Source organism: Panthera pardus, unplaced genomic scaffold, assembly GCF_024362965.1.
Source record: "Panthera pardus isolate Hobbes unplaced genomic scaffold, ASM2436296v1 HiC_scaffold_24, whole genome shotgun sequence".
NCBI lineage: Eukaryota > Metazoa > Chordata > Mammalia > Carnivora > Felidae > Panthera > Panthera pardus.
The window spans coordinates 116,093,045-116,114,573 of NW_026526810.1; the positions used below are offsets into that span (position 1 = coordinate 116,093,045).

The 21,529-nt window shown below is 37.9% G+C and overlaps 1 protein-coding gene across 37 annotated transcripts in view; it reads left to right on the forward strand.

Moving 5' to 3' along the window:
* Positions 1-21,529, forward strand: part of NRXN3 (neurexin 3) — a 1,570,655-nt gene that overhangs the window by 1,383,708 nt on the left and 165,418 nt on the right. The gene's annotated exons all lie outside the window — the stretch shown is intronic.

The following is a 21,529-nucleotide window of genomic DNA, read 5'->3' on the forward strand; positions in this document are numbered from 1 at the left end:
GTATGAGAAGATAAGGTATTCCTGTAGGGCTTGGTTCAGTGTAGGGAGCTTCTGGAGACTTACTAACTGTGCACTGAACACTGTATGTTAACCTGAGGAATACTGCCTGACTGGCTCATACTAAAGATGATTACTGTAGGTTTTCCAGGGCATTGCGAATGATGACCAATGGAGGAAAGGGGTGCCTTCTCTATCAGGAGCTATTGTTGATAATCACAGAATAATCAGTTTGAGATCTGGACTCTGTGGTGGCATTTAGTCAGATGAAGTTGAAGATACAGATGGTCAGAGATTTCATAAACACTGTAAAATGAAGTTTACTAAACTTAGAATGGTGACCATCAAGTCAGGGTAATAATAAGAGAAAAACTAAGAGTGGAGTTTCATTCATCTGGTTGACTTGGCCAATTTTTTCTTTCATTTACACTAAACCTTCCTTGATAATTCAGAGAGTGGTCCTAGTAGGCATTTTAACAGCAAGCAAACTGGTGTGGGAGGGAGAGGGGTTAATCATCTGTTTAAATTTTATGGTCAAGGATCATTTGCCAGCGAACTCCCAGAGCCAGATGGCCAAATCAAGGGCAAAGGGAGGAAAGGTCGCTTTCTTTTAAAGAGATCATTCAAATGATCCATTAGCTTTCCCTCTCATCTCTCACTTCTCCCAGGAAAAGGGCCCTCAATTCTGATCGTAAACGTTCCAGGAGTAGAAGGGAAAATACTGTGGCGAAGGGTCTTTGTTCCACAATTGAATCATCACCTGGATGCAAGAGAATAGCTCAGAATACTGAATTTTTCACCAGTGTGGGCATGATGCTATGTTTTACTCTGTCTGCTACACTTCAAACTCTACCCCATAATTCTCTCACTGCCATCCTGTCAATTAGTGGAGTGAGCACAGAGGAAGGAAACCCAAAACACACTTCCAGAAGTTTAAGAGCTTCGGAGCTAATAATTATCATTGGAGATAGCATCGAGTAAATTTACCTATTTGTGGCCCAAGAATTTTGAATGACTTGAGGGCTGTGATGGTTTTCATGCCCAATTCAGGATTCATTTTCTTTAAAAAACCAATCAGAAGTAATTGTGCTACTGTTTCCCATCCCATAGCCAGAGTCTTCCTATGTTTTAAGAATCATGAGAGCATCTACAAACAGCATACAAGACTCCCAAGTTATTTAAATAAAAAGCCTCACCGACCCATTTATCTTCCATGTCAGTCTCTGTACAATAGCCAGCTCAGCCTTTACTGGGAGTCTCTTGTCATACCCTTAGCACTTGTTAGATTAAAGCACAAAATGACCTCATGCATTTATCTTTGAGCCTTTGAAGAGAGCCAGAAGTATTAGCAGCTACTATGAATTCTTATCATCATCGAAATTTGCTAGACACTAAGAGACGTGATTTTTAAATGTTTTGTGGTTAAACTCTGGGGGATGGGTGGTCAGGGGAATCAAAATAGCCTGAGATCTTAAAAGCTGTTCATTTGCTCAATGGAAACATCGCTCTTTCTCCATGCATGTTATCATTGGCCCCACTGGTAGTGCTGTAGGATTTGTTGTGTTTCTATTAGGAATTTCAAAGATTTCTAAATTTATATTAACCACTTGCCCTGAGCCAGTGTAGAACCCAGAAGTTTGCTGAAGACTCTTTAATGGCCATTTCATAACCACAGATATGTAAGAAAACCAGTGACCCTTGCTGTGTGCCTATCTCTTTGTATCTTTAGTTCCAAATTATGGGTTGCTTACTATGTTTTCAAAACAGAATAAACCTTTCTTTAATGTCATTGCTTACCACTGAAAACAATTGTTACTAGTAATCCTTGGTAACTGTTATTTAGTAATAATAAGTATTATTATTACAGAGCATGATACAGTATGGCAGTTATAAGTATGGGTTTTGGAGTCAAGTGGCTGGAGTTGGTCAGCTGTTAGTCTAAGGCAGGCTGGAGTAAGATTTTGAAATGCCATAAGCACTGAAATATTTAGTGCCTCTCCCCACATGTAATTCAAAATACAACAACACTGTACCATAAAGTAAGTGTGTAAGAATTTCTAACACATATGATTTTTCTTCTCTGTCACGTTATGCTTTAAAAATACATTCTTTCTCCCCACATTCTCATTTTTTACTATTTTGTTTGGTTCTCTAAGTGTGTATTTTTCCTATTTGTGGATCCAGCTTCCTACCAGTAACCTTGGGCAAGTTATTTAACCTCCCAACCTCTGTCAACTAGTCTATAAAATGGGATTATGGTAATACTTTCCAGGGGTAACATGAAGATTGAGTTGAATACATGTAAAATGTTCAACCTAATACTCTGTTACTTAATTCAGTACTCAATAAATGTTAGCTATGAGAATGATCAACCATTTGGGTAGCATTTTTTTTTTGACTGTTATGTATTCACTCAAACAGATCACTTCACTGACTATTAAACAACCCACTGTGCCCATCTCAGGGAGATGCTGTGTCTTTCCTAAAGTCACATAGTAAATGTGAAAGACCATATTCTCCCATTCTTAACTGGGCACAATTTCCACTATTGCTCCCACAAAAATTGGGGAATATTTTGAAAAATGCATGGATAGAAATGAGCATCTCTCTTCTTGTGTCATCTTAAATTTATTCTTTTTTTTTAAGTGTCCTATTACATAGGTCAGTACCAATCACCACGCAGAGGTGGTTATTGTAAGATGTGGAGTCAAAGATCCTTTTGAAAAGAAAAGGTTTCTTGAGCTGTGCTGAAAGACTCATTTGTAATGAGTCCAAGCTGTCCTCCTGGCAACAGTGACAATATGCTTCCATGAAGCAGTTGAAGGAAGACTGAGTATTTGAAGGAGTGACCATCATACTTCATTGCCTAGATTGGAAAATGGCGTTAGAAAGTCCAAAACTATTTTTGATTTTTTTAAAGGGTAAATGTTTATTTTACCCTGGAAACATTTTACCTTTGAAACATTCTAGTCTTATGTTCCGCTCGATTCCGTAGGAGTGGTCACCTTTTGATTTTTGGATATCTTCTTTCTCTCCCTCTGCTACTGAAAGGATCCTCTTAACTAAATTTAAAGCATCGTCAGAGCAATCTGGCAAGGTTTAATTTATATTAAACCGTGAGATTAAAATACGCCCTGTATCTGGGCATCCAGGAACAAAAGACATCTGGTCAGGCAGGCTTGACACAATTTCTACAAAAGTGATGTATTCTTTTCCCAAGCTATCCTATTTCATTCACTGTGATAAGTATAGAAACCATCAAAAGGACTTTAGTTGTGCTACTTGTCTCTTGCTAATGTCTAAACAGTAAAGAAATATGGAAGAGCTCCTACAGCATATTCACATAAGTTATCTCATTTTGAGGGCCTGCTCTCAGGAAGTGTTCCTGCCCAACAGGTCCCTGTGTATCACGATGAATGGGTCAACTCCAAAATCTTCTCATGGACATTCATAGGATTTTATGTGGCTCTACTGAAACATCCCACTGTGAAATATTTAGAAACCAGCTGGGTCCAGGGCATGCGGTATTGACTCTTTGTGAATCAGGAAGGATCCAAAATGAAAGTCGTTCTATAGCCATTGGGATCTGATATCACTTAATTCTCAGGATAGAACTCAAAAGCAACTTCTTTCTTTGAACCTGAAAATAGAAAGGCTAAGGAACAGGAGAGGGAAATAAAAGAAGAATCAGCCCAGAGCTGGCATCCAGGTGCTGACAAATGTTCCTTATAAAGCCTCTGATTACTGTCTTGACACAATGCAGTAGTGGGGACAAGAGAGGGGAGGTGAAAGGTGAGTTAAGCGTGAGGGATTAATTTTAGCCCCAGCTCCAGGCAACCCGGGAGACTGAGCTGACTGGGATTGTTAAAGATCCTCTCTGCCATGCCTGGGTGGCTGGTTATGTCACTGGGGCTACTAGAACCCTGAGCAGGGTGCATGCAGTAAGAGGCCTTTTAGGTCAGAGACAGGCTTCCTGGAAACTGAAGCCTGAGAAGCAGCTCTGATGTATAGGACTTTCTCTTTTCCCACTGCAGATGGTGCTGAGACCAGAGTATCCATTGCTTTTCTTTTTTTCTTCATATTACATGGCAACTCATTGGAAGGGCTCTTGATTGGATTCCCCTTTTCCAGTCAGTAAAATGCCCCCTGATGACCTGAGCTTAAATGTCTGACCACCCAGCTCAGAACATGAAAGATGTAGAAGAGGTTCAAAAGGATGTTGAAGTGGTTCTTCTTCTAGGACAGTAGATTAGAAAACTCTTTATATTTGAATATGTCAAATTCCACAGAATCTTGTCTTTATAAGTATTGAAAGCAAAAACATTGTTATAGTGCTTAGTGATGCTCAAAGTGCCTTCATATGCATTATTACATTGGAGCATCACTCTGTCCTGTGAGAGCTACCAAGTTTGGTATTATTACCACCATAGCCATATTCAGATTACATTTGAGGCTGTGAGGGGCTAAATAACTTACCCAGTATTCACACAGCTGAAGGAGTAAAGCCAAGATTCCTATCCTGATCTTCAGATTGCACTAATTCAAATTTCCTACCCATTTTCCTATTTCTTAGAGTCATGATTTTATTGATACCAACATTAGGTTATTAGGGTTTTGTTTTGTTTTTTGTTTTTCATTTTTTCACCAGAAATATTCTCAAGTAGAAGTCCCTGCCTGGACCAGTTCAGTTAGTTAGGGTTTCTCAACTTTGGCACTCTTGACATTTGCGGCTAGATAATTCTTTGTTGCAGGGGGCTGTCCTTTGTATTGCAGAATGTTTAGCAGCCTCCCTAACTTGCCTACTAGAGGCCAATAGCATGTCTCCAATGCCAGGAGTCCTCTGGGGGACACAGTTACCCCTGGCTGAACAGCACTGAGTTATGGAAAGTCTCCAACATATTTTATTTCAAATGCTTATTGTCCTTTTATAGCTTACACAGTACACATGCAATAAGAGAGATCTCTTTGTCCACATCTCATCTTCAATTATTGAGATTTTGAAGAGTTAAAAACAAGTCTATGTTCTTGACATGATGCTGAAATTTCTCAGGTCTTGGGTTTTCATTAATTCCTACCCAGGAGGTTTTCATTCCTTTTCTTTCTCTTTGCCTGCAAACATTTGAGGCCTTGCCAGATTCGAAGCAAGCATTAAAACAAGCCCCATCTACTTGCTCATTCATCCATTCAGGACCAGTGTTGCTTTCAGTTCAACTGGAGGAAAAATAAAAACCAATCGTGAAATCCTGCAAGGGGACTAACAAGTGTAAATACAATCAAGAGGGAAAGCCCGATTTGAACATGTTTTCAAGACTGTACAGATATAATGGCAACTAGAGAGAAGCTCACTTAATGAATGTGTTTGAACATTGCTAGGTACATTTTAAAAACCATCTTATAAATAAGTTCTTCGAACATTTGGTCACAAAAAGTATCAATTAATCTCTCAAACCAGTGCATCCTGAATCCTTGGACTGCTAAGTAGTTCAACTTGTTGTCAGGAATGAATTAGGAGTCACAAACAGGTGAGTTTCTACTTATAAGGGACTTGTAACTTGTTGGGGTTAGTCTTTGGTGACAAAAAATGTTTAGGGGTGCCTGGATGGCTCAGTTGGTTGAGCGTCAGACTTCTGCTCAGGTCATGATCTCCCAGTTCATGACTTGGAGGCCCTCTTCAGGCTCTGTGCTGACAGCTCAGAGCCTGGAGCCTGCTTCTGATTCTGTCTCTGTCTCTGTCTCTCTCTCTGTCCCTTCCCCACTCACATTCTATCTCTCTCTCTAAAAAGAATAAACATAATTTTTTTAATAAAACTATTTTAAAAATGTTCAAAATCTTTTCAGTAGATTTTTTTTAATTTTTATCTTTTTATGAAGCACTGTTCTTTAACTGGGCTACAAATGAGATTCTCCTGGGAACTATTATAAACTACCAGTTCTCAGGCCCCAGTCTCAGGTAATCTAATTTAATTGGTCTGGGGTGTGGTCCTTAGATCAGCAGCATCAACATCACCTAGCAGCTTGTTAAAAATGGGGCATCTTGGGCCTCACCACAGACCCACTGATTTAGAATTTGCATTATAATAAGATACTCAGGTAATCCGTGTGGAGTGTTAAATTTGAAAAACACTGGTCCAGGCATCAGTAGTTTTAAAAAGCTCCCATGGTCATTCTGTATGCAGGTAGGTTTGAGAATCACTGTTATTGAGAAAGCTAAAAATGACTCTTTTTTCTCCTTTCAGACTGACTACAGGGTTGTTCAACATGGTAACCACTAATTAACCACATTAGCCACACTTGCAATGCCACTGATATGACTGAGACCCTGAAAATTTATTTTTATTGAGCAATTATTATGTCCTAAGCACTGAGGATTTAAATACATTTTTTACATTCAGTCCTCTGGCCAGCACTATGAGGCTAGTGGCTGATGGCTTATATTGGACAGTGCAGGACTAGAATATACTCTCTCTTATTACCTTTTACTTATTATATAAATGTAAATATTTACATCATCAATAAACTCATGGGCATTTACCTTCATTTACCTTCTGAACTCACCTAATGTATTTCGTCATTGTACAATCACTGGTTAATCACTCCACTTGAATCATGGGATTGTTATCCCAGAGATATAGAAATGGCAGATGCTACTATCAACCAAATTCGTCCAGATGGTGATGGCTACCCTTTTTGAGCATTTCCTACCTACTTCCCATTTCAGGTATAACATATTATTTACCCTTGGTACAACCCTTGAGATCGCTGTTAATTTTATGCCCATTTCCTAGAATAGGAGCTGTTCAGAGACTTTAGGTACTTGACTAGCTCACAGAATTTTTCTCTCAGGTTAAATCTCTAGTTTCTGCCAAGTTACAAGTTAGCATTTCCCTGGGCATTTATGACATTTGCTTTGCTCCACAACATTGGTTAGTTCTTTGGGGACTTTGGCAGCCTCTTTCTTTTCACAATCCTCTTTTACCTTCTAGCACCATCTCTACATGGATGGGAAGGGCTTTATTAGATGAAAGTCTGTTTTACTGTTTAATGGTCTTGCTTGGGGGATAGGAGAGTTTTGAGAGGGTGCATAGTATTTTTTTTCTTTAATTTTTGTTTTATCAGGCAACCTTCCTTTCTCTTCCGTGAATTCCCAGCCACAAGATAAATAGCCTCGTCTCTTACAAGTTAAATACAATTACTGCTATCAAACCTAGAGTCTTCCTGTCCCTGTAAATGTCTCTTAGAAGCTGATAAGCGTTTCAAGGCAAACTGTGAGCTTTTAACTAATGCTAAAATTAAACATAACCACCACAAAACGACAAGAATACACACACAAGCGCAAACACATTTATATACACATATATGTTTACATGCACACACACCCTATGGAAGGGAACATTTGGGATAGAGGGAAAAGGAACTCATAAACACATGACACATGGACACAAGACACATGTCCCTGAGACACTAAACCAACACATGACTCAAGGTTATTTATGATACAATTAAATAACACGCAAAGGAGTTTGTAACCATTATGAAGATTTACACCAGATAATATGACAGCAATTATAGTGACTAAAGACATTATTTATCCAGAATTCATTTGTAAATGGGGCAGTGCTTTTGATATAGAGAGTTGTTCATCAAAAGAATAGTGTTTCTGGAAACTTCTATAGGACTTTATGAGGTACACATCTTGGGTCTTGGTTCATGCTTTTCTCATCTTTCATAGACTGCCTTGAGATTTAGAAGGGAAGATGGAATTTAACAAATTAAAAGCCATATGTTAATTATTTACTTAATCATACATTAAATGGTATATATGTTATAGTCTAGGAACTCAGTGAGAGAAGTAAAGAGAAAATTGAGGGTCACTTCCAGACCCTTAAGGTCATTTAACTAGATATGTAAAGAAAAGGATTTCTTAATTTCTGTGAATAATGAGCACATGTACATAGGAAACCAAACACTTTCAAGATTAGAAATACAGTGTGGTCACCTTTTATGTGATTTTTAAATTATGCTCACTTGAGATTAATGTGACATAAAAGTACTAATGACATCTCATTCTATGCAAGGCATCTATAATTAACACAGATTCTTCCAAATTAAGCCAATCATCAAATATTGCATAATGTCAAAACCAGGCTAAGTGAATTGTGTTTGATTTTTCCTATTGTCACCAAGAAGCTCCAGTTTAGATAATAAATAGAAATTCTGGTCTACAAAATGGGTCTTAATTATTAAAATTCAGAATCATTATCCTAACCGTAAAATGCAACTATCCTGTACTGTTTTCTCTCTGCCCCAGAGTTAGATGGACATCAAATGCCCTAAGACCTGTCCAAGAGTGTAGCTTTATTTATAGAAAAATTTCCCACTTCAGTCTCTTCAGTTTAAGTCTTATACAAGGTTGCAGGGTCCCTGTAGTTATTTAAAGTCTAAAAAGAACATTGAGCTTCTTATAGAAAGGCGGTGCATAAATATCCAATAATAATAATATATATTCACACACAGTATGTCATTTATAATTCTATAAAGCACAGAGGGTAATGAAAGGCACTCTAAACTGTAAATCACTCAATCGATTGTAATCATATTGCAGCTCATCTCAAAGAGATAAAGACTTTCCACTCCTCTAAAATCCCTGTCAATACCCCAGCAGGCTGAAGAAGGAGCAAAGCAGGGTCAGAGGAGGAAAGAGAGAATGAGTCAAGGACAAAGGGACACTTTTAATCTTCAGTTCATGGAGTGAATGTGGACTGGATTTGATTCCCACTGATACTTAGTTTGGTTTATGAGATGCTTTCTTTTTCACATGGTACTTTTATAGCCTTACAGTAAGTCCCTGATGCTCTGTGTGTGCCTCGATGGAGGGGTTTGCCACATACCAATGATTGATATACGGTGCTGCAGAAGAACAATTGGGGACTTAGGCATATAAGTGGAAAATGACAGTTCAAGCCAAAAGCTAAGGTTATATCAAACTGTATGTTGGAAATGAGTTGATAATGGGCCAGAAGAAAATTTATATTGTATTTTCAAGCAGCAGTGACACTTCAGAAGTCTCTTCACTAACTGATGTTGCTTTTTATTAAGAAGAGATGTTGCTAATCCCCCATCCTCATCAACAGGATGAGTTTGAGTGGAGTGATCTCCTTATTATGCATTTATTCATTCCACCGTTCAACAAATATTAATTCAAAACCTACTTTGCATATGAATCCATGCCAAATGATGGGTAGAGGATGGGAAATAAAACAAAGCCTCTGCCCTCAAGGATCTTATAGCCTAGTGAAAGAGAAGGGCATATACACAAGCAAGATAATTTTCATACTTAAATTTTATTATGCAGTTATTAAGTGCCAGGCATCACACTAAAACTTATATTAAATCTCTAAAGTAGCCCTAAGAGGAAGAGACTATTTTTATCAACATTTTATGAATGGTAACATGGAGGCCTGTTAGGTTAGCTCTCTCGGGGTTTGAAGCTAGTACACAAATACCTGGAATTCAAGCCTGTGTCTCTTGGGAGGCAAATGTAATGCTTCTGTGCACTAGACCGTATTGTACCTACAGTTCTAAGTAGCATAAGAAGGCACTGCAGGTGACATCTGGATTCAGTGGCACACATAAGTACCTGATGGAGCCTGAGGACCAGATGAGAGTAGCATGGGATAGAATTTGGGATGTGACCTAGGGTTCTCTAGGACAATGCTAACCAACTCTGCTCCCCTACCTACCTAGACATACAGAAGCATAAATTGTGACATGACAACCTGCAACATTCACACTGAAGGAACGAACGGGCAGCCATTGTTCATACCTTATTTCACTTAGTGTGCTCTGCCCAATGGTTACAGAAGACAAGTATTAATCTCTTTCTTTTATAGAAGAATAAGCCAAGGTTCTGGGAGCTGATCACATTTGTTGCAGTCACAGGTGCAGAAGGTGTCAACACTGGGATTCTATATAGATTTTTGTTTGTTCCTATACTCCTCTCTCTTTCTCTTACCCCATATTTCCATCTGTTTCCTAGGGGTACTTCAGTTTGTATTGTGTATAGAGCTCAAAATCATTTGGCTGACAGAGGTAAATTCACATGCAAATTTACTATTGTTTTCCACATCCCAGTGCATGCAGTACACTCTGTAATCACATTGTTAAACATTTACTAGAAATGTGTTTCTGCCTGATGCACAATTGCCAGTCTCAATGTTTAATTAAACTAAATTTGTTTTCATTTTAATCACATTATTGAAATGTGGTTTTCTCGGAGTTCAATGGTGAAATCTTCATTCCAAATGCCTGCAAGTATGTGAGAGCTGTGTATCCTGGACAAGGGTATGAGGATATTATAACATATCCTTGAATAAGGGATTTTAGGGGAATAATGTTAATTAATAATACGTGACACTGATATAGTGCTTATTTTGTGTCAGGCTCACGGAGTATCACCTTGAATTCTCACAGCATCCTAGAAATTGATTCTATTAATATTCTCATTTTGGAGATGAGGAAACAGAGTCTCAAAGAGTTTGAGTAATATACTCTCCAGTATCCTACAACTAGTAGGTGATGAGGCCAACTTGGATTTGAACATAGGCATGGAAAACCTGATTGATTGATTTTATTTTATTTTATTTTATTTTATTTTATTTTATTTTATTTTATTTATTTTTTTTAACTTAATTTAAGTGTTTTCTACCCCCAACATGGGGCTCAAATTCACAACCCCAAGATCAAGAGTCACATACACTTCTGACTGAGCCAGCCATGCGCCCCCCTGATATCTTCATTTAGAGAAACTTCACCTCTAAAAGGCCAAATAATAAAAATTATAGGCTCTGCAAATTATGAGGTCTTTGTTGCAATTATTTAACTCTGCTGTTGTGCAAAACAACCCTAGACAACACATAAATGAATGGGCAGTGCTGTGTTCTAATAAAACAATTTACAGAAAGAAACTATAAGCCAGATTTACCCATTGGTTGTAGTTAAGGAGTCCTCGATCTAGATCATGCATATTTTGAAGCCTATAGCTCTGTTGTTAGTGATCCATTAGCTTTATTTTGTGGATTGTTTTATCTCTGTTAAGAATAAAGGGAACAAGATAATCGCTAAGTGGATGAGTTAAATCTGAGAGACATGAAAATAGTATTGTTAAGTAGAGTACTGTAGACCCACTGGTGAGGTTAATTTAGGATAAAGAAATACACAAGTGGGACACACAATCCATGTACCTGTACTTAAACAAAAATCCAACCATACACTGCTTTCTTAACTGAACACCAAAGACACAGATTCAGTTCTACCTTCATTTATGTTATGTCATACATTGCTTAGAACAAGATCTGAAAATAACAAACTAAAAGCCTTAATATTTCTCTAGTTCTGTTACTTCTACTTGTAACGGTAAGTGGTAGTGATCCAAATACACTCTTTCTCACACACTTCTTAAGGGAGTTGCATACTTTTCTTTTGAATTTATTTATTTATTATTTTAGCCAGCTCAGCTTCCCTAACCTATTCTCCATAGCCCTTCTGCATAAAGGCTCCAGCTGACCTCTTAGCATTTATCTTTTCTTTTACCCACTCACTGATATGTCCATCTTCTGAGTCCCAGAGAACCTTCTTTTCATTTTCTTGGCATTGGTTGTCCCTAACTGGTTGTTGGGAGCTTCCTACTTATGCTTTTATTCTGTTTTTGGCCATTGATCTGCCATTTCTAGGGTGGACTCTTCTTAGATGTGATCCAGCTTATTTCTTTTTGTTCACTTCTAGAGATTTTAGAATCTGTTTCTATTTATTAAAGGAACAAGTACCAGATTCTACTTTATATATGTATGTATATGTGTATGTATATGTATATGCATAGCATGCACAAGTTTAAATTTTTAAAAATCAAACTAAGGAAGACCAGATTTTACTAATAGAAAATGGCAGCCCCTTCACATTTTTCTGACCTCAGTATTGACTATAATAAGAGTCAAAGTTTCCACTCTCAGAGTAGAAAGCATATACCACCAGACTTTGCTCTCTACCACCCAAGCAAAGTAGTCACAGTGGGGGAATCTATTAATTCCCCCCACCTCTTTTTTTTTTGACTCAAAGTGGCAATATAGCAGGTGTTCAATAAATGTTAAACTGCACATCTGTGCTGAAATTATTGAAGACTTTTGATTCCATTGTGTATATACAACAGTGTACACCAAGGTAAAGAGTATCCTTTACAAGCATTACATATGCTTAATTTTGGGGCACCTGGGTAGCCCAGTCAGTTAAGCCACCTCTCTCTCTGCCCCTCCCCTACTCATACGGTCTCTGTCTCTCTCAAAATAAATAAATAAACTTAAAGAAATTTTAATATACTTAATTTCATTTTAAATAAAATCCAAATATAACAGATTTTTTTCTTATGAAAAGCTTTTGAAATTTTACTGGGAAATTTTCTTTGTTGTCAAAATTAAATCTTATTTTAGATGATTCACTATAGGTCTTGAAGAGTGAATTTCCCAGTGTACTTAGACAAAATGGTAGAAGAGAAAAAGAACATTCAGGCATCCATGAAAGTTTAAAAAATAACTAAATATAAATCTGACATAGATATATATGTAGAGTAAAAATAAATCTAAAATCTTCTCAGACAGCCAAGGTTTAGAAATACTTAGTAGGTCATTTTCAAACCTATATAAAACTGTTGTGAGCTGTTGACTATTTCAAATAAAATAGGAATTTATATAAGTGAAGTACAAACTGAAATAGAACCAAAATGCTTTTAGACTTTCAAAATGAATAGCCGGAATTTTACTGAATTTTCTGTGTGGTGAGGGTGGAGCTGGACCTCCAGAGAGGAAAAAAAATGAAGCTAATACATGGAAAAGAAGATATTGCTCCCAGGGGGCAATTGAGATCTCCTAGAGGGGAGAAACCAAGTGAAATCTAACAGTCTTGCTTCATTTTGTGGCTTTCTTCTACTAAGACCTCAGAGAATTTTGAGTTCCAAGAAGGTCCATAAAGGGAATTTTGAAATACTCTTAACAGATCTGTTCTTGAAATAAGGCCACTGAACTGAGCAAGGTGCTTTGCCAACACATTGACTCAGAGTCCTGACCAACTCTGATCCCAGGCCTTTACGACAATTCTCTGGCCTTATTCCCATCCCCAGTAGCTGTACAAAATTCATCCACAACACTTCTTCCAAGCCCTACCTTCTAGTGATCTGGTTGAAATGCACTAGTAGTTGTAGAGGTCACCAATAAACACTCAGGCCAAAACATTAATGAACTTTTCAGCCAGTAAATCCAGCTCATTCTGTGGCTGCATAATTACATAGCTGCATCATTCTGTCAGGTTGTAGTTGCTTTAATTTTTTCTGGTCAATGAGAATAATCAATATAAGTATACTTTGTTCCTCTTGCTTGTGGCTTTGATTTCTTGATTTGTGTCACTCCCCTCCATGGCAGCTACTTTGAACAAGTGAACTGTTAACTGCTCAAGAGTTTGAGCAGTAATTGTGTACCTTCAAACTTCACTGCCTTTTAAATGGGTACTAACACCTGAAATCCGAATTGTCACAGCCAACTTCTAGGGACAGAAACAACCCTAGTATCTGCATTCCTTTGTTAACAGAAACCATGCAGATCCTTCTGTGTAAGTATTTATTAAGCATCCATCTCTATAAATCTTTGTACTAGGAAGTGAATAATAAATAGGAATTGGACCATTATTCAATCAGAATATATATATATTTAATTTATTTATTTATTTTGAGAGAGAGAGAGAGATTGCAAGCTTGTTGAGCAAGGAGGCGCAGAGAGAGAAGGATAGAGAGAAAATCTCCAGCAGGCTCTGCACTGTCAGCTCAGAGCCCATCACAGGGCTTGAACTCACAAACCATGAGCCCAGGACCTGAGCTGAAACAGAATTGATCTCTTAACCAACTGAGCCACCCAGGTGCCCCTCAATCAGAACATATTTAAATCAAACAGCATAATTAAGGAAGAAATTTATTTATTTACTAATCACTGTGTCTAGGTTCCCTTTCAGAGTCACACCCAGATATAAATCTTGGAAAGAAAAAAAATAATAAGATACATCTTTGGACAGCATCCCTGAATTTGGTTAGATGGGAAATTGCAATCCCTGTTCAGAAATCTAAAAACCTGTAAAGATTCCAATGTGATTTAAAATAAGCCACCATCCCTGATAATCCAAAATGAAAACATCAAAACAAGAAAACTGCATGTGCTTCTCTCACCTGTTTCATCTCTGGTCCTAATTGTGCCTTATACTTAGTCATGTTCTCAGTGCTTTTTGACAAGACAGCAATGAGGCATCAGCAGACACTGCATGAACTTCAGTAGGCAAATCGAGTCACTCAAGGGCCTTCTTTTAATATCTTGGATCATTATTGCAAAGATAAAAGTGGGGTTTCTGAACGAGTAAAATTCAAAGGAACTTAGCAATTAGATTGGTAATAATACTAGATCATCTGGTACATTTTCTTGGTTGGTTCAGAAATTTCAACACAAACGGACTACTCTAATTTGACTAGTATAATTTGCAATGTTACAGATGATACAGTTTGCCTTTCTTCTACCAAGAAAATAGATCTGTCTTATTTCTCCTCTTTGGCTTGAAAAGCATTTTTGTTCAACTCCATTATCACTAGGAATGTCATTTGAAATTATTCTCAGTTATTTCTTTAAATCCTAGATATTTTTTTCTTATAGATATCTAGGAGCTGTTTCTTGTGGAAAGGTGCAAAGCTCTATGGAGAATATATGAAGACATTCTCTCCTTTGAGATATTTATAAATTCTCTCTATACAGGATACACACACACACACATCAATGGGTAAATACTAAAAACCTTGCATTTGCGTCAGCACAAATAAATATGTTGAAGCATAAAATAGCCTAATGATCTTTAGATAGTCCTCAGATAACCAAGATTTAATATCATGTTATTTAATATTTTATATTAAATAGTTAAAAGAAGGGAGAGTTATTAATATTTTATTAATATATTTCAAATTTATAGGTTTTAAGAGGTTATAAGAACCTTGGTAATCATTTAAACTTTCAAAGATAATAAGTTAATAATTTATTGGAGTCAGAGCACCTGCCTCTGTTTGAGGTAGCAGTAGTCTAGTCATCAATTTCATGAATATTCTTGAGCACTTAATATGTGTCAGTATTTCATGACACTCTGTGTTAGAAAAGGGATTGTGGAAGTAGGATGGTGTGAAAAGATTTTTCTTTAAATCTTGTTTGTAAGGTGATTGTAGTTCCATACCAAACAATAGCAACAGCAACAAAACATGCCCTCAAGAACTGATATTCACTTGCAGGATAGAGGAGTCTGGGTTCTAAGTAAATATTTTAAATGTATGGATAATATTGCAGAATTGTTGACCACTTTCTTAAAAGTATTAAAAAAACTGATTTTCTTTTAAGAAATTGATATTCTGGCCAATACATTTACAATTTGAACTAATACTTGAGTTGTGACTTGAAACATGACATACTTCTAATTATTGACAACTATGTGTCATTGGAGTTGTCAGTCAAAACATCTAGATGTTAGTTGTTCTTACTCTTTAATCCCTTAGATTTTGATTGTTTTGATGCTTCTTTCTGCAATCCAACTGCCATGCTAGCGTAATACAATTCTGACACCAGCTATTAAGTCCTGGAAAAATAACTTCTAAACTCTCCTCAGTGAGTTTATGAAGGTCACTTTTCGCTGATCCATTAGCTTTAAAAGGAGTTGAAGAGGCAGGGCCTGCTTTTTAAAAGCCAAAATTGCAAGGTGGGAATGTTGTTTTGTCTGGTTTTGGTCTTCAATTCAGTGTTTTGCTTTGTTTTTATTGTCTTGTATTAGTAGGGAGTGTGGTGAAGCTGATCTTTCTATTCTAAGCCTTAGGAATGCTATTTGTAATCAGTGATTATTCATATCCTGCAGGAACATCAATGGTTTGCTTTGGTTCGAAGGTTGGAGTAAGGGATGGGAGTAAAGGCAATGTTAGCTCAGAAAAAAGGCAATCCTTCTCTATTCCCCACGGAATCCTTTACGGAGTTAAAAAAAAAAAAAAAAAAAAAAATCCATTGGTAAGTAGGGGCTACAGTTCCAGAACATCTTGCCATTAAGTCCAGCCTGCTTTTCTTACAAGCCTCTATCTACCCCTCATTTGAATAGTGATGACAGGAGGTTACATAAGCTGCTGAATAGCCCCTTGTTACCTCTAGAGTCAGCCCCACCCCCTCCCACTCTTAATCTGGTCCAAGCTAGAAATGGGGACCAGAGAAGTATCAGCGCTTCTCTGGTTTTCCTGCCCTGTCCCGGCTTCCTCAGCTTCCTGACCTGTCCCTCTCCTCTGAGGAGCTGTGTTACTGCATCCCTTTCCTTCGAATAGATAATTATCTCTTAAGAATGAACAAGAGGGCTAAATATAGGTGGCAGGTCCTGATGCCTCCCTGTCTCCATTCCAGGACCCCTAAGGCTTGCACCACACAAGCTCCTCTGACTCCACAGATAGCAGCTGAGCACCTCCCCCTCTTTCTGTTGGTCCTTGATGGAAACCCTCACACAGGAAGTTGCTTCATTTACCCAGTCTCTGCTTCCCAGTCCTTGCTGGATTTCCCAACTCCCTGGCTGTATCTGAATAACAGAATCGTTCCAAACCTTTGTTACTGATTGGCTCATGTGTCTGTGGGTCTTATAGGTGTGTTTTTCGGCTGGCTTGGATGGAGCTAGATGGTCTTGACGGCCTCCCGCCCATGTTTGGGGCCTCAGCTAAACTGGAGGAGTGGCTTGGATGGCTGGGGTCTTTCTTCTCATGATCTCTCATCCTCCAGGAGCTGAGACTGGTTTTGGCTTTCTTGATATGGCAATCTCGGGCTTCAGCAGCATGAGAGGGCAGCACTATCATGCCAAGGCTATTCAAAACTCCACTTACATCCTGTTTGCTAATGTGCCCTGTGCAAAACAAAGCAAGTGTCAGGGCCAACCCAGAATCAAGGGGTAGGAAAGTAAACTAAAGCTCTGATGGGCGGAGTGGCAACGTCTCATTGCAAAGGAGCGTGGATATCAGAATGGAACTGTAGCTATTTTTCAGAGAGCTTTAGTAGGAAGCTTGGGAAAGGTTGTCACAGCTGTAATTGTATTTCCTTACACATTCGTTCTCTCAACCCTAAATTCAGGACTCAATGTGAAGTTGTAAACTAGTGGCTTTCACTGAGGAATTGTCCCCTCCCTACTTTTTTTCTTTAAAGTATGACACTTTGGAATTAATCTTGGCTCTAACTGCCATATCATATGGCTGCCTTCTTCTTCTTTTTTTTATTTTCCTCAGCATGTCTTATCACTGTGCCTAAATTGAGTTAATTGCTTTTTTAAAAATTAAATGTCCATTTTTTAAAATTTTAATCTTGTTTTTATATTCCCTTTGTATACTTTCAAATACTTTATCTGCTTTTGTTTTGAGTATTTGTGATATATTGGTGTTATTTATGAAAAGAGTTTAATTTGTATAGGCTGTGTTGTCCGTTTCATTTTTTTTCCTTTGCTTTTCTTCTCCCCTCCCCACCGCCCCCCCGCACCTTTTTTTTTTCTTTTTAGCAAAGATAGTTATGCTATAAAAACAGTCCCCTTGCTGATCTATAATTTTCTATAGACATTTTCTCTGAGCTCCATGCATTGTTTATCATTACCCTTTGTTTATAGCCAGATTTGAGGCCGTGCTGCAATTCTCATAAACAAATCAATTTGAATTAATTTGCCAAGTAGAGTTAACGAGGCATTGTATGAATTCAAGATATACTACAACTATTGCATTCCCTGAGGTCATTTCCTCCCGGGGAAAATTTTGATTCTTGTACCACATTGCAGTAGTGTATATCTGACCTTTGAATCTTGCACCAAATGATGCGTGGCTGCCAACTAGTTCATTTTTTGAAAAGCCTCGGAAATGCCATCTAACCAAACAAATAGGAGTTCAGACAATTCTTTAATTAATACCTTTGATGGGGGGGAGGGTTATCTTTAAAATCTGTAGTCTCTGATGCTTGCCTATGCTAGAAGTCCTATTTCCAGTGACATTTTATTTTATTTTATTTTTTTTTCAACGTTTTTTTTTTATTTATTTTTGGGACAGAGAGAGACAGAGCATGAACGGGGGAGGGGCAGAGAGAGAGGGAGACACAGAATCGGAAACAGGCTCCAGGCTCCGAGCCATCAGCCCAGAGCCTGACGCGGGGCTCGAACTCACGGACCGCGAGATCGTGACCTGGCTGAAGTCGGACGCTTAACCGACTGCGCCATCCAGGCGCCCCTCCAGTGACATTTTAAATGGGAAGGTTGAGAAACATTCGAATAGGGAAAATATATTTCTTAGATAATCTTTGAAATCCCTTCCACCTTAATATTGTACACCCCTTCTCCCAAAATATAAACTGTAAGTTCCAAAGAACTCTACTCCCAGAAGCAGCATTTTAAACTATAAAACATAACAACATTTGCTTAAGCAGGATCTCTGTGGTTGTGTATCCTTCCCTTCAAGCCCACCCCTTCACCCTTACACATCATCTGTCACCAACGCGTCATCTAGAAAGGAAAATTTCCCTCAGAATGTAAAAGCTGGGGGTGGGGGTGGGGGGGTGGGAAGGAATGTAAAGGCCACTAAGCACAAATGAATAGGAAAATCCAGTTCTCCTTTACTCTGAGGAAATGGTAATAGAGTTTCTCAAGGGAGTTCAAATCTCTGGGTCTTAGATGTATAATTTCCCTGATGCTTAAGGAATTGAACCCAAGCCCCCATTAATGTCTGCTCAGTCATAAGAGAAACCTAGGTTGGGAAAAGTGTCCCAAATTTTACATTGTAAAGAAGGATGAATCTCTTAAATTTGAGAATGATACATACAAATTCTCAAGTGTTTTGTGTAACAGAAAAATCATTATGCATTTAACTGTATTTAACAAAGAATCTGATAATGGCTAAGGACTATCATGGGCTCATCAAAACAAGTCTTACCAAACTAGTCTAATTCCCTTTGGATGACATTAGCAAACTGGCAGATGAGAGAATGTTATAGACACAGTGTATCTTCATTTCCCTGGAAGAGTATAATATCAAGAGAGCTATGACAGTATCTTAAGAAGATCTGCCTCTAGTTGAACTGAAACAGTCAGATGAAGCTTTTTAGTTCCCTGTATCTATTGCTGTGTAACAAATCACCCCAAAACATAGTGGCTTAAAACAACAAAAACTTACCATCCCACAGTTTCTGTAGGTCAGGATTTGGTAGCAACTTAGTTGACTGGATCTGGATCAAGGTGGCTGATGAGTTGGCATCAAGATCGCAACTGGGTCTGCAGTCATCTCAAGACTTACATAGGCATGGAGGGTCTGGTAGCCTCAGGTCCTTGAACATGTAGGTCTCTCCAAAGGGCTTAAGTGTCCTTATGATATAATACTAGCTTCCCTAGAATGGGTATTGAGAGGGAGTGGGAGAATGAGGGAGGGAGAGAAAATGAGAGAGAGAAGTCACAGTGCCTTTTTTGACCTAGTCTCTCAAGTCACACACTGTCACTTCCAACATACGCTGTTCTTTAGAATTGAGTCCGTACTAAGTAGAGCCCACATGCAAGGTTGGAGAATCAAGCCCCGTGTCTTACAGAAAGGAGTTTTAAAGAATTTGTAGACATTTTAAAGCCATCACAAAATCCTACTCTGTAAATTTTTCAGGGTCTTGAATAAAAGCACAAAGTTATGCTTATCAAATTTGCAGATGGCATAAAGCTGAGAAATGTGTCTCCTACAAGAGACAAAAGGCCTAGAGTTAAGCATTTTCTTATCAGGTCGGAATGCTGCTATGAAAGAAAAATGAATAAATTTAATGGGGTGTAATTAAAGTCCTGCTTTGAAGTTCATAAAGAGTGTTGCATGACCGTAAGATGGCCAAAACTTTGCAGAAAGCAATTCAGTTAGAAATCGTGCTGGGTTTTAGTTGGAAATAAGCCTCATGTGTGACAGTCCCATGATGTGGTTGTTTAGACAAGTGTTGCAAACCAGTATATTAACCAGATCAAGGGTGGGTAGTACACAATACAGTGACTGTGGTCTTTAGATCCCTTGGGAATAATATATTCATTTGTACGTATAAGTTCTGAGGTTGGTCTAGAAGACCTATAATTTATAAATACCAGCAGTTCCGTCAGATCTAAACAGAAGAATTCCGACAGTATCGGTTTATCATGGCATCAGACATGTTGATATTGGTGTGACTTTCCTATTGATGAGGATGAAAATGTTTATATTTGTTACCCATTAAAGTTGTCCTTCCATACTTCCTACCTATCCTCTGAGCTGTATAGGAACACTGCACATGCATGATATTTTTTTTTCTTTTTACCAAATATTCTAACATTCTGCCTTTAAAAACATTGACTTTGATTTCCTCTGCATGACAGGAATGAAAGGGAAAAGGGAGTGGAGAGAGGAAAGTTGCTAGAAAGAAATGAAAGAAACAGATTAAAGAGACACAAGAAGACACAGGGATGCATGAATCACAGGGAAGAATGACCCCAAAATAACACTGTGGCTTTTGCCTCAAGGAGGAAATAAGTGATAAGAATAAAAGGCGCCTGGGGGGATCTGGAAGGGGTCATATGTCAAATGGTTGAAGACTGGACATTAGCGCTTCATGTCAAAAGGAAATTTGAAAAGACTTGACACTAAAAATTGTGTACTGAAGTAATTTTTGTGAGTTTACCGTCTTTTGAGTTTAACCCTTTTGAATTGGGCAGTATTTTAATAATAGCAACAATGGGGACAAGTCATGTATTGAGCACTTAAGTTGTGCCACACATTGTACTAAGGACTTTATATACCTTTAGTTCTCACCGCAACCCCATGTTGCAGTTATTATTATAATCCTCATTTTATATATGAAGAAAATACAGCTTGAAGACACAAGACATAGATATTTTAAACATGTTTACCAGAAAGGAACTAGACAAAATTCAGACATTGCTATTGACTAGTCTAGCTTTAGTTCGTATTTTGGAATAATTATGGAAGGAAATAAAATCTTGTAGCCTATTTATATTTTAATTTGTAGCATGTCATTTTTGAAAGTGGCTCTTAAATAAAGAATAGATGCTACATAGATCTATTGTACTGAAGCAGATTCCATTAGAAATTGCTTGAAAATATTCCTTGAAATTATGTAAACAAAGATATTGCAGTCCTGTTTTAGTAATATTTCTGGGATTGAAAGTATCCTTTATGGGTGAGGAGAAATGAGAAGTTTCAGGGGAAAAGGGCTTCAGAAAGAGAGTTGAGACTGGCATCAACATGCAGGGAAAGGGTAGGGACTGGTAATATATGTTCTCATTGTTGCATCAGTGTAAATGGTCTTTAATATAATTACATTTCAACAGAAGTGGCACTTTCACTTAGATTTGGGATATGAAAGAGAAGTTCAATGTTAACGTATTTGCACAAAAACTCACCTCAGCCAGGAACAAA